The sequence below is a fragment of the Sciurus carolinensis genome, chromosome 3 (genome assembly GCF_902686445.1).
Source record: "Sciurus carolinensis chromosome 3, mSciCar1.2, whole genome shotgun sequence".
Classification (NCBI taxonomy): Eukaryota; Metazoa; Chordata; class Mammalia; order Rodentia; family Sciuridae; genus Sciurus; species Sciurus carolinensis.
The window spans coordinates 14,222,162-14,233,179 of NC_062215.1; positions in this window are offsets into that span (position 1 = coordinate 14,222,162).

The following is an 11,018-nucleotide window of genomic DNA, read 5'->3' on the forward strand; positions in this document are numbered from 1 at the left end:
CTTCCCTCACCCAGATGCTTTTAATATATTTTATGCTCATATTTGCACAAAGTAAAAATTTATGAACTTCAAAATTGTGTCATATTGGTGCATTATTCCACACTGCTATTAGAAACCCTTCTATGAGGCTGGGTGCAGTGGTGCACGCCTGTAATCCCAGCTACTGGCTGAGGCAGGTGGATCACAAGTTTGAGATCAACCTGAACAACCCACCCAAGACCGTGTCCCCAGAATATAAAGGACTGGGGATGCAGCTCAGTGGTAGAGCACCCCTGAGTTCAATCTCCAGTACTGGAGGTGGGGACGGAAAAACAGTCCTATGAAACTCTGTTGATTTTGCCATAAGAATGTTCTTGAAGACAGTGGCCTGCTGTGTTTATAGTATGTCCTCGTGTGAAGAAGTATAGAAATTTCTCCAACTTAAATACCAGGGACTGTGTGCTTCTGAGTCACTGACCTGTGACGTTGCCCCTCTGTATCCACAGGTTGAATCCTATCCGTGGGTTCAACCAAACGTGGATTAAAAGTACTCAGGAAAAAACAAAAAGCCTTGCAACTACCCTAAACCTACTCTCCCGGCCCCTTGTTCTCATTCCCTAAATAACAACTATGTGATAGTATTTACGTTGTCTCGGGTGTCCGTACTCTAGAGCTGACTTAAAGCACAGGGGAGCATGTGCACACGTCTTGTCGTTGATAAGGGACTTGAGCATCTGTGGATCCAATCCCCATGGATACTGAGGGGCAGCTGCATTTTTGTTCATTTACAAAGACTTTGGGTTTAAGTACCCAGACGTCTTAGTGAACAAAACAGACAAGGACCTCCCAGGAGGGGCTTGAGGACAATTTTGGATGAGTGACAGAAGGAAGTGGAACGGGTGACTTACTGGGTGACAGCTGGGCAGGGAGCCCTATGCAGGTGGTCAGGGAAGGCTTCCGAGGATGGGGTGCGTTCTGGACAGAGGGACTGACACACCAGGCCCTGCTTTATTAGGTGGGGGGAAGGCCTGGAAGGGCCAAGGAGCAGAAAGCCAGCCAGGAAGACTGGAGCAGAGCGAGCAGGGGGGAGACAGGTGGACGAGGGGATCCAGGAGGGCACAGGAATCCACTGATCACCCCTCAGGCGAGCCCTCCCCTTGACAGCCTTAGGGAGCGGCAGCACCGAGAGCAAGAGCCTCCTCAGGCTACGATCTCCAGCCCTGGGAGCGGGAGCAGGTGGAGGTGGAGGGCCCTGGAGACTCCTCAGCCCCGCAAGCTCTCTGTGCTGCCCGGGCACTACTCTGCGGGCCCTGCCTTTCCCCAGAGTCCTATAGATTGTTGGTTGTTATCATTTGGATCTTAAATGTGCCCCCAAAGACTTGTTCCCCAGCTGATGGGGATTGGGAGATGATGAAATCATTAGGAGGCGAGCCCAGCTGGAGGGAGGCGGACCTGGCACGTGCCTTGGAAGGGTTTATTTCATCACCAGCGCTTTCCTCTCTCTCCCTCTCTGCTGCCCCGAGCTGAGCAGCCCTGCCCTGCTCTGTGCTCCCTGCCAAGATGTTCTGCCATGGACCAAAACCTCCAAACCCGTTCTTTCCTCAGGTATTTTGCCACAGAAACAGAAACGGGACTAACACATTGATCTTTTTCTTAATGAGTAGTTAGAGCTCGTTATGCATTACGGAACTTTGCACTTACCTGAGACCTGAGTTCAAAATGTTTCCCCCTAGTTATTCTTTGACTTAATTTGGGTTTTTATTTTAAATATAATTTGTGAATAGTTTATCTAATCAAATGTCCTTCATGTCTTCTGGATTATGAGTCATGCCAAGGAAAGCCTTCTCCGTTTTAAGATTATTTTCATTTTTAAATTATTTTTGGTACTATGGATTGAACCGAGAGGTAATTTACCACTGCATTCAATTTACCCCACTCCTTTTCATTTCTTATTTTAAGACAGGTTCTCACTAAGTTGGTTAGGGCATTGCTAAGTTGTTGAGGCTGGCCTTGAACTGCAATCCTCCTGCCTCAGCCTCCTGAGCCGCTGCAATTATAAGAGTGTGCCACCATACCCGGTTTAAGATGTTTTTTCAATCCTCCTTGTTTTTGTCTCATATTTCTATGACTTCCTTTAAAATATTTTAATAATTAATCGATCTGAGTTGTTTTGTTATAAAGAATGATGTAGTCATACAATTTTTATGGTTTTGTTTGTTTTTAACACTGGGGATTGAATCCAGGAGCACTTTACCACTGAGCCACATCCCCAGTCCTTTGTATTTTTTGTTTGTGACAGGTCCTTGCTAAATTGCTGAGGTTAGCCTCAAACTTGAGATCCTCCTGTCTCAGCCTTGTTTGTTTATGTATTTATTGAGATGGGGTCTTGATATGTTGCCCAAATGGTCTCAAATTTTGAGGCTCACATAATTCTCCCACCTCAGCCTCCTGAGTAGCTGGGACTACAGGCACAGGCCATTGGACCCGCTAATTGGCACTCTTGAACCACATTACGGGCTGGGGCTGTGGCTCCGTGGTAGAGTGCTTGCCTGGCATGCATGAGGCCCTGGGTTCCATCCCCAGCACCAACAGAATAAAAACAAACGGCATCATAACCTTCCTCCTGTTGGGTGAAACCTAGGAAATTACCGTTGCCTTGCCACTGAGGCAGGGCTCTTCTCCACCAGTGAAGGGCAAGGAGGGAGGTGTGGCCTGGCAGAGAAGCAAGATGCTGTCCTGGCAAAGCTCTGCCCTCCACTCCGGCCTCCAATTCCTCCATGGGAGGCAGCTGAGGCCCAGGCAGCAACGGTGGTGTAAGAAAATCTGCAGAGGATTACAATTAAAAGGAGAATTTAGCAAGGATGCTGGATACAAAGTCCCCAAATCCTGTGTTTCTCTATGTCAATCACATGAAATAAAAATACTATTTCCCATCGTGTCAAAATACTGAATGCCTAGGAGTGCAGCTAACAAAAGATATGTGAGATATTCATGCAGAAAATGATAAAATGCTCTTGAGAGAAGGGAAGGAGACATACACGAAAGGTCAGGTGCGTCATATTTGTAGCTTGGAAGACTCAGTATTGTGGACATGGTGGTGAGCCCCAAATGTCCGTTGAAATCCCCACCAGGGATTTACTTTTAGGAAAATGACAGGCTGACTCTGAAGTGCATGTGGCCATACAGAAGCCAGGGAGAGCGAAGACGGTGCCTGAGAACCAGGTGGAGAGGTTCGCTCGCACAGGCGGCAAGACTCATTTCCAAGCAGTTAAGTGAAATGATGAAGCAGAGTCTAAAATCCAGAAAGGAACCCACGTGGACATGGACACTGGACTGTGGAGAAGATGACGCAGCGGTTTAGTGGGGGAAGGATCGTGTTTTCTGTAAATAGTGCTGGAGCAACTGGGCATGTTCGTGGGGAGGAGGAAGGAACTGGAGCCAACCTGGCCTCACCACAGAAGCGCTTCCAGCTGGATGCAGCCTGAAGGGTGAAAGTAGCCGGGCACTGTGGAGCACACCTGTGATCCCAGCTACTCCGGAGGCTGAGGCAGGAGGATTCCAAGTTTGAGGCCAGCCTCAGCAGTCTTAAAATGGAAAGGGCTGGGGATGCGGCTCTGGTAAAATGCCCCTGGGTTTGATCCCCAGTATCAAACAAAGAAAAGTAGATGTAAAAAGCTTTTATAAGATAGTGACAGAGGATCCTACTTTTATGACCTCAGGTGAAGAACGTATTTCATCTGGACCCACATACACTGTGCATTTTAAGATCTTAAAATTAAAACTTTTCAACAAAAAGCACCATTAAGAATAAAATATATATATATGTATATATATAAAGGAAAGCAAGGAAGTGACTCCCCTGACCAGGGCTGACCTGGGAGACGGGGCTGGGACGGGTTGGGGGCGGGTGGGTCCCCACGACATTCCACCCCACCACGTGGGGCTCACTAGCGCTTTCTTGATCAAACTCATCGACCTGTACGCACATCTGTCTGCATTTTCAGATCGTATGTGTAGAGAATGTAGGATGTGCAAAGGAACCAACATGAGAAACAGGGCTATCGAATGAAAAACTCAGTTGACCTCTTCCTCTTCCCTTCCTGGAGTCAATCCAGAGGTCGTCAGGTGGGGTGGGGCCTCTGGGTGGCAGTTAGGAGGAGTGGAACCACAGTAGCCAGGAGCTGGGTGTTAGGGTCTTGGGGGGAGGCGGGCAGCCGCACAGGGCCTGATGGAGCAGGGAGCTGGGTGTCCACACAGTGGAGGGCCAGCCCCCATGGGGTTGGAGCCCTTGAGCGGCACAGAGCTCTGCAAGTGGGCAGGGAGGAGGCAGGTGCCGGAGCCCAGATGGAGTGACAAGGGTGTTGTCTCGGAGGGGCAGCTAGGAGGGGTGTCCACGTGCAGGGTCCTGGTGGGGACGGAGGCCTGCTGGGTGTTGGATTCTGAGTGGGGTGCGGAGGGCGTAGCTGTGACAGAGCCCAGGCAGGGTGAGGAGAAGAGCTGTGGGGTGAGGGTGGTGGTTCCAGCTCAGATGTAGGACACTGAGAGAGTGGAGGGACTTCTGCAGAAGGGGACATTGGTGTGGGGGCGTGGGGCGTCCAGTCCAAGAGGTATGCAAGTGTCTGACTGGAGATTTATTATACACAGGGGGACTGACGAAAGTCCATACATCCACTGAGGGCGCTGGGAGCCCCATGCCTCATAGTCCAGATTGCTACAGATGAGGGAGGGAGAAAACTAGAATCGCTGTGGCCTTGGCTTGGAATGGGTGATGTCAGTGTAAACTCGTGGATTTCACTACAGTCAGAGACATAGAAATGCATACAGATGTAAATGTAAGTATGTACATAAATATGTTCCTAAGCTCTGACCCTTGGAAGGGTCTAGAAGCAGCAACACCCTGAGACTCATGATCAGAGTTAGAGCTCAGAATCTGGTTTCTAAATATAGAGCTCACCTGGAATAAACCAGGACTTGAGAAAAATGGATCACTCCAGAGTAAGGTCAGGACAAGTGCCAGATGAATCTGAAAGCAAGGAAAATGATGGGAACATGTCAAAAGAGCACAGAGCCAGCTTGGAGGGGACCCTGCTGGTCGATCTAGGGCAATCTGAGCATCATAATACACCATGGGAATGATGGATGATAATTTATTGGATAAAATAGAAATTCATAACTCCATAAAGATATAAATAATAAATCATGATGGTAATGGATGACAACTTACTGAATAAAAATAGGAATCCATGACTCCATAAAGATATACGCAACAAAGGATATCAGATTCCAAACTGATCAATAGCATGTTTACATAATTTCAAAGAGCCTATCCACAAAATATTAATTATTACAAAATACTATAATTAATAATGTAATGTGGTGTGTTCATCTGAGAAACCCAGCGGATATCTCCAGTTACGGGAGAAATTGACACCCCGCACTGCCTGAGAGGACACATGGGAAGAACCAGGCATCCTCTGTGACATTCTGTCATAAATGCACCCTGAGTCTCGATCACAGTCATATCAGGTAAACTCAAAGTGAGAGACATTAAAACGTAATTGCTCTCAGACTTTGGAGGCTGAGGCAGGAGGACCGCAAGTTCAAAGCCAGGCTCAGCAACTTAGCAAGACCCTCTCTCAAAATTAAAAATAAAAAAGGACTGGTTAAAAGGCTCAGTAGTTAAGAACCCCTGGGTTCAATCCCTGGTACCAAAAAAACAAATAAACAAACAAACAAAATCCACCATATTGGCATGGTTGTCTTCAGGAGAGGCTGAGGGGACACTGAAGGATATGGAATGTCTTGGTGAATGAATCCATGGGCAGAAACTCCCACCCTCAGGACCCTCCTGGACCTTGGCCTTCGCAGCTAGCTACCCAGGGACTCATCTTTTCTGATATTCTTTATAATAAATCAGCATAGGAAGTAAACTTGTGCTGAGTTTTGTAGCCATTCTAGCAAATTACCCAGCCTTGGGAAGGGATGGCAGGAACCCCCAATTTATAGCCATTTGGTCAGAAGTACATGAGGTCCAGACTTTGAACTGGCTTCTGAAGCAAGGGCAGCCTTGTGGGCCTGAGCCCTGTAACCTGGGGGCCGCTATTCACTCCCAGAGGTGAGTGTGGGAAGTGCTTTGAATCACTAGGCACCAGTGGGCCTCAAGAGTTGGAAAACTCGTTGTTGACGTGAAAAAAATCCCACACGTTTGTTGTCAGCAGTGCTGTGAACAGAGAACGTTTTCTTCAGAGTGGTGGATATTGTTGTTTCAAGATGATGTTATTTTATTCTTTGGTCAGAACTCTCTAGAAGCGAGCATCCCGCTACCCAACGAGGGCCTGCTACCTGCAGGCATGTGTCCTGGTGCCTGGCTGCAGGCCTGTGGGTCTGCCACAATCCTGACCTCCCCCCTCCTACCTGCACCTACTCCATCCACCTCCACGTCTTTAGGAATCTATTTCCCAGACCTGGTTCTGCCTGCTTGCCCGCTGTCTCTCCCACCCTCTCCTCCCACTGATTGTGCCCGTGACTGACCTTCAGTGAGTGTGTGTGGTCCCCAGGTCCCTGTGCCCTTCTCTCTCCCCCTCTCTATCTCTCTCTTTGCAGGACTGAGGAGGGAACCCAGGACCTCATGCCAGGCAGGTGCTCTACCACTGAGCTACAGCCCGGCCTTTCCCTGCTTCCTTTCTGACCTCCACTGTCCCTCTGGTGACCAGGTTCCACAATCCTCACTCTGAACATCCAAATGTACATCTTAGAAAGGTAAAGACGTCGTGGTTAGAAATGCGGGCTCTACAGTCCCTCCCACCCAAGTTTCTTTCCTGCCTCCACCAGGCTTGACTGAGTGACCTTGTGCCTTAGTTTCTTTTTGTATGAAAAGAGGGAAATACAAGTGCCTGCCTCAAGGAGCAGTCACAGGGATGACAAGAGGACATACACCAAAGCACTTAGAACAGCTACAGGGTCAGTAGGTGTCAAGTATTATTATTGTCATTATAAAGTTTTTATAAAACTCTCTCACTTGTTCTTGCACGTTCTCTCTCTCTCTCTCTCTCTCTCTCTCTCTCTCTCTCTCTCTCTCTCTCTCTCTCTCTCTCTCTCTCTCTCTCTCTCACCCTGCGGGCAGACACTCTGCCTGTCTGGTTAATAAAATCTCTTGCGCGATTAAAAAAAAAAAAAAAGGGAAAAAAAAAGTTGTTATAAAGGAGGCATGTCGGACACCTCTTGCCCTGTGTCACATCCTCTGGGCCTCACCTCTGATTCCAGCGGCCTCTAGGGCTCCCCCCACTCTGTACCTACAACTTCTTACTTCAAATACACAAAACACATCATTTTTTCTGTCCTGAGCCTTTGCCAGTGCCATGGAGTAAGACAGCAAAGGAAGCCTGCTCGAGCTGCCCCCGTGCAGACTAGAGACGGAGGAGGGTGTCCCCTCCTGGGGCTTCCTTCAGACAACAGGGTTTGGAAGCTGACTGATCAATGCCTCTCACCACTGATGCTCAAGTGGACACTTCTGAGAGCCTCTTTCGTGCTTCACAGAAGGTTCTAGTGGGATCCAGCCTAGGTGCCCCCTGCAGTGCCCAACTCAACAACAGACGCTTCTGTTGGCTCTTCCTGCAGTCACTGAGGCCCATTCCCGGGTCCACCTCCCAGATAAGCTATGTGCACAGAGGGCCTTATCTCAGGCTCTGCTTTCAGTCGAGTTCAGGAACAGAGGGGTCAGGAGGGCCTAGGAAGCAGCCTCGGTGGACAGATGCCCCAAGGGCTCTGTAGAGGGTGGCGAGTGGGGCAGCGAGGTCCCTAACATGCCAAGGCTTCACAAGTCCTAGGACTTTCCCCTGCGGTGGAGAGCGAGGTGCCGGGAAGGAGGAGCACAGGGTTGAGCAAGAGCTGCAGTACTTAGGTTTGCAGCGACAGTAATTACGGGGCGCTGGTTGCTTCTCTCATCCGCATTAGAAGCTTTGCAAGGAGAAAATGAGAGGCTATTGACTCAGGGCAAACCGGGAAACCTAGAGGGCTTCCTCAGCACACCTAAAGCTGCCCTCATCCCCCAAAGCCAGGGGGTAGGTGGTGCCCACAGCAAATCCAGGATTTGATCAAAGGTAGTGCGACCAGGGAAGGAAGGAGCCGGCCTTGAGGCGTGGACATTTGGGACTGCGAAATCCCTAATTCCCTTGAGCCCTCTGGGGACAGCACCCTCCCCCCGCCATTGGAAGCCTCATGCGAGGCAGATGGCTCATACCTTTATTCACTGTTGTGCTAAAATGCACACAATATAGAATTTATGCTCCTGACAGTTTTAGGTCCACGATTCAGTGGCATTAAACGCGGTTGTGTGGTTGGGCACCATCACACCCCCATGGCCAGGACTTTTCCATCTTCCAAACTGAAGGTCTGGGCCCATTAGACAGTCACTCCTAACCCCTCTGCCCCGGCCCCTGGCAGCCCCCACTCTATTTGCTTCACAGAATTCTGTAAGATCCATCCCTGTCTCCCCACAGAGCAGGGTCGTGTCTCAGCAGAGCCTGAGCGGGGAAGGACAATCCTGCTGCGGGAGCCACTGTTTACCTCCCCAAGGGCTGCAGGGGTGCCAGGAGCCAGCAGGTCCCAGGGCAGAGGGTGGCTGAGAGTGCTGAGCATAAGACTGGATCAGGGAATTGGAGTTAGTGTCATGCCAAGGACACCTGGAGCTGGTCCAGAACCTGCTGCAGGGATGTCTTTCTGAAGCTTGGGCCCAGTTGGAGCCTAGAACCAAGCAACCCAACATAGCAGCCACAAGAAGCTGGAAGCAATGCTGCATTCTGGGTGAAAGAGGGCTTGGGGCACATGTTAAAATGATAACATTTTAGATATATAGTGGCTTAAATAACATATATGATTCCAATTAATTTCACCTGTTTTGCTGGGCATGGTGGCACACATCTGTAATCCCAGTGACTTAGGAGGTTGAGGCAGGAGGATTCCAAGTTCGAGGTCAGCCTCAGCAACTTAGCAAGACCCACAGCCACTAAGGGAGACTGTCTCAAAAAACAAACAAGGACTGGGAATGCAGCTCAGTGACTGGGTTCAATCCCCAGTACCAAAATAATAATAAATTAAATACTATTAATTATAATATTATTATTGTTATTACCTGTTTCTTTTCTTTTTTTTTTATTATGGCTACTGGAAAAATTCAAAAGTGCCTCCGTGGATCACATTTTATTTCCACTGGACAGTGCCAGGCTATGGGAAATTCTGTGGCAGAGTCAGAAGGCTCAGAGAAGGAGGTATGTAGAAGGGATTTATTAGGGGAGATTGGAATACACACCAGCGGACCAGCTCTTCAGGTGGGCCTGTACGCAGGGACATTTCCTTCATCAAAGCAATCCAAACGCACTGGAACTAGGGAAAACCTAAGTAGTGGCTGCCCCCTGTCAGCCAGAGATGCTACCATGGCCCTGGCTGGCCTGGTGCCCACTGGGATAGCAGGATTCTGGAACAGCAGAGGATAGCTGGTGGCACCCAGGTGAATGTGAGGACCTCAGTGGGTGATAAGGCCAAAGTGGTCGTGACTCATGCTCATGAGACCTAGGCCGAGAGACCCAGGTGTTTCTAGAAGCAAGAGCCATAGGTGGCCAAGGACAATATTTCTACCAAAAAAAAAAAAAAAAAAAAAAAAAAAAAGATCCAAAGCAACTGAATGGGAGCGAGACTGGTGTCAGCACTGAAATGGAAAATTGTAAATTCTCACCCAGTTTCCAGACTTGAACCACATCTCAGACCCATCCAGTGACAGAACTATTAGGTCGTCTAGAAAAAAGACTCTGTTGATAAATAGCAAGTATAAATGGTAAATATTCTCTCAGTCCTTCCCCAAAGCTTCTGAGCGCTCTTTTTTGGGGGGATGGGGTTGGAGTAGGAATTGAACCCAGGGGTGCTTAACCACTGAGCCACATCCCCGGCCCTTTTTATATTTTTTCTTAGAGACAGGGTCTCACTAAGTTGCTAAGGCTGGATTTGAACTTATGATCCTCCTGCCTCAGCCTCCTGAACCATTGGGGTTACAGGTGTGCAGCACCGCACCCAGCTTTTATAGTTCTTGAGCAGAGAAATTATACACTGAAGAAAGGAGCCCACCAGTCCATTCAGGGGACTCCAGGAGCTGTCAGATACCAGGTCTGAGCTGAGGCTTGATACCGGGGGGCCCGGAATGCCTGTTTCAGTGGGAATGCACGGAAGCCACTGGTCCAAGCTTTCTCACGCTGGCCGCACTTGGACGTACTGCCCCATGCATTTAAATGCAGGCGAGTTGGGAGGCTGCTAGTTTTGAGTGGAACCCAGCTGCCCGGCTCCTCAGGCCATTTGATCTGGCAGATCTAGTGCCTCTAAATCAGTTAGGGACATCCAGAAGAGTCACCTGGGTACGACAGCAAGGCCATGATTTCTACCCCAAAGAACAACTCACCGTTCACAATGCTGCTCCTGGCCTGCCATCGAGTTTTCAAAGAGACCAAGTGCCTGAGCACAGGACAAGTGACTGTTGTGACCAGAGATGTCTATCAGGAGTGGGAGACTGCCAGGTGGGAAACTAGTGGCCCATACATGAGGGAAGTGGGACGTCCAGCACTGGGCCTGAGCAGGTCCACGGGTGGAAAACAAGGCACAAGAGCGGGAGCATAGAGTCCCCTGTCACCGGCCTCTGTGGCTCTAAGGCCTCATTAGCTCACACCTATGACCTGCCAAAGTAAACTCAGACCTGGTTTGACTTGGTCAGCTTGATATTCTGGTGAGAATCAGAACCGGACCACTGCTGGACCCAGTCAGAGCGTCCTGCAGGCAGAAGGGAGGGAAGATCTTCCCCGCAGGCACAGCTCCGGGCAGCGTGTGGGGTCTTCCGCTTTGTGCGGAGGGAGAAGCGTCTGCCATAGGAATGTACTCAGACGCCCGGACAGCAGCAAGCGCTCAGGTGGGCGGGCGACCCACAGGTGACCGGAAGGAGCGAGATCAGAAGATCAGAGAGCAGAAGATGCGGGGAAGACAGGGTGGGTGAACTCGTGGCA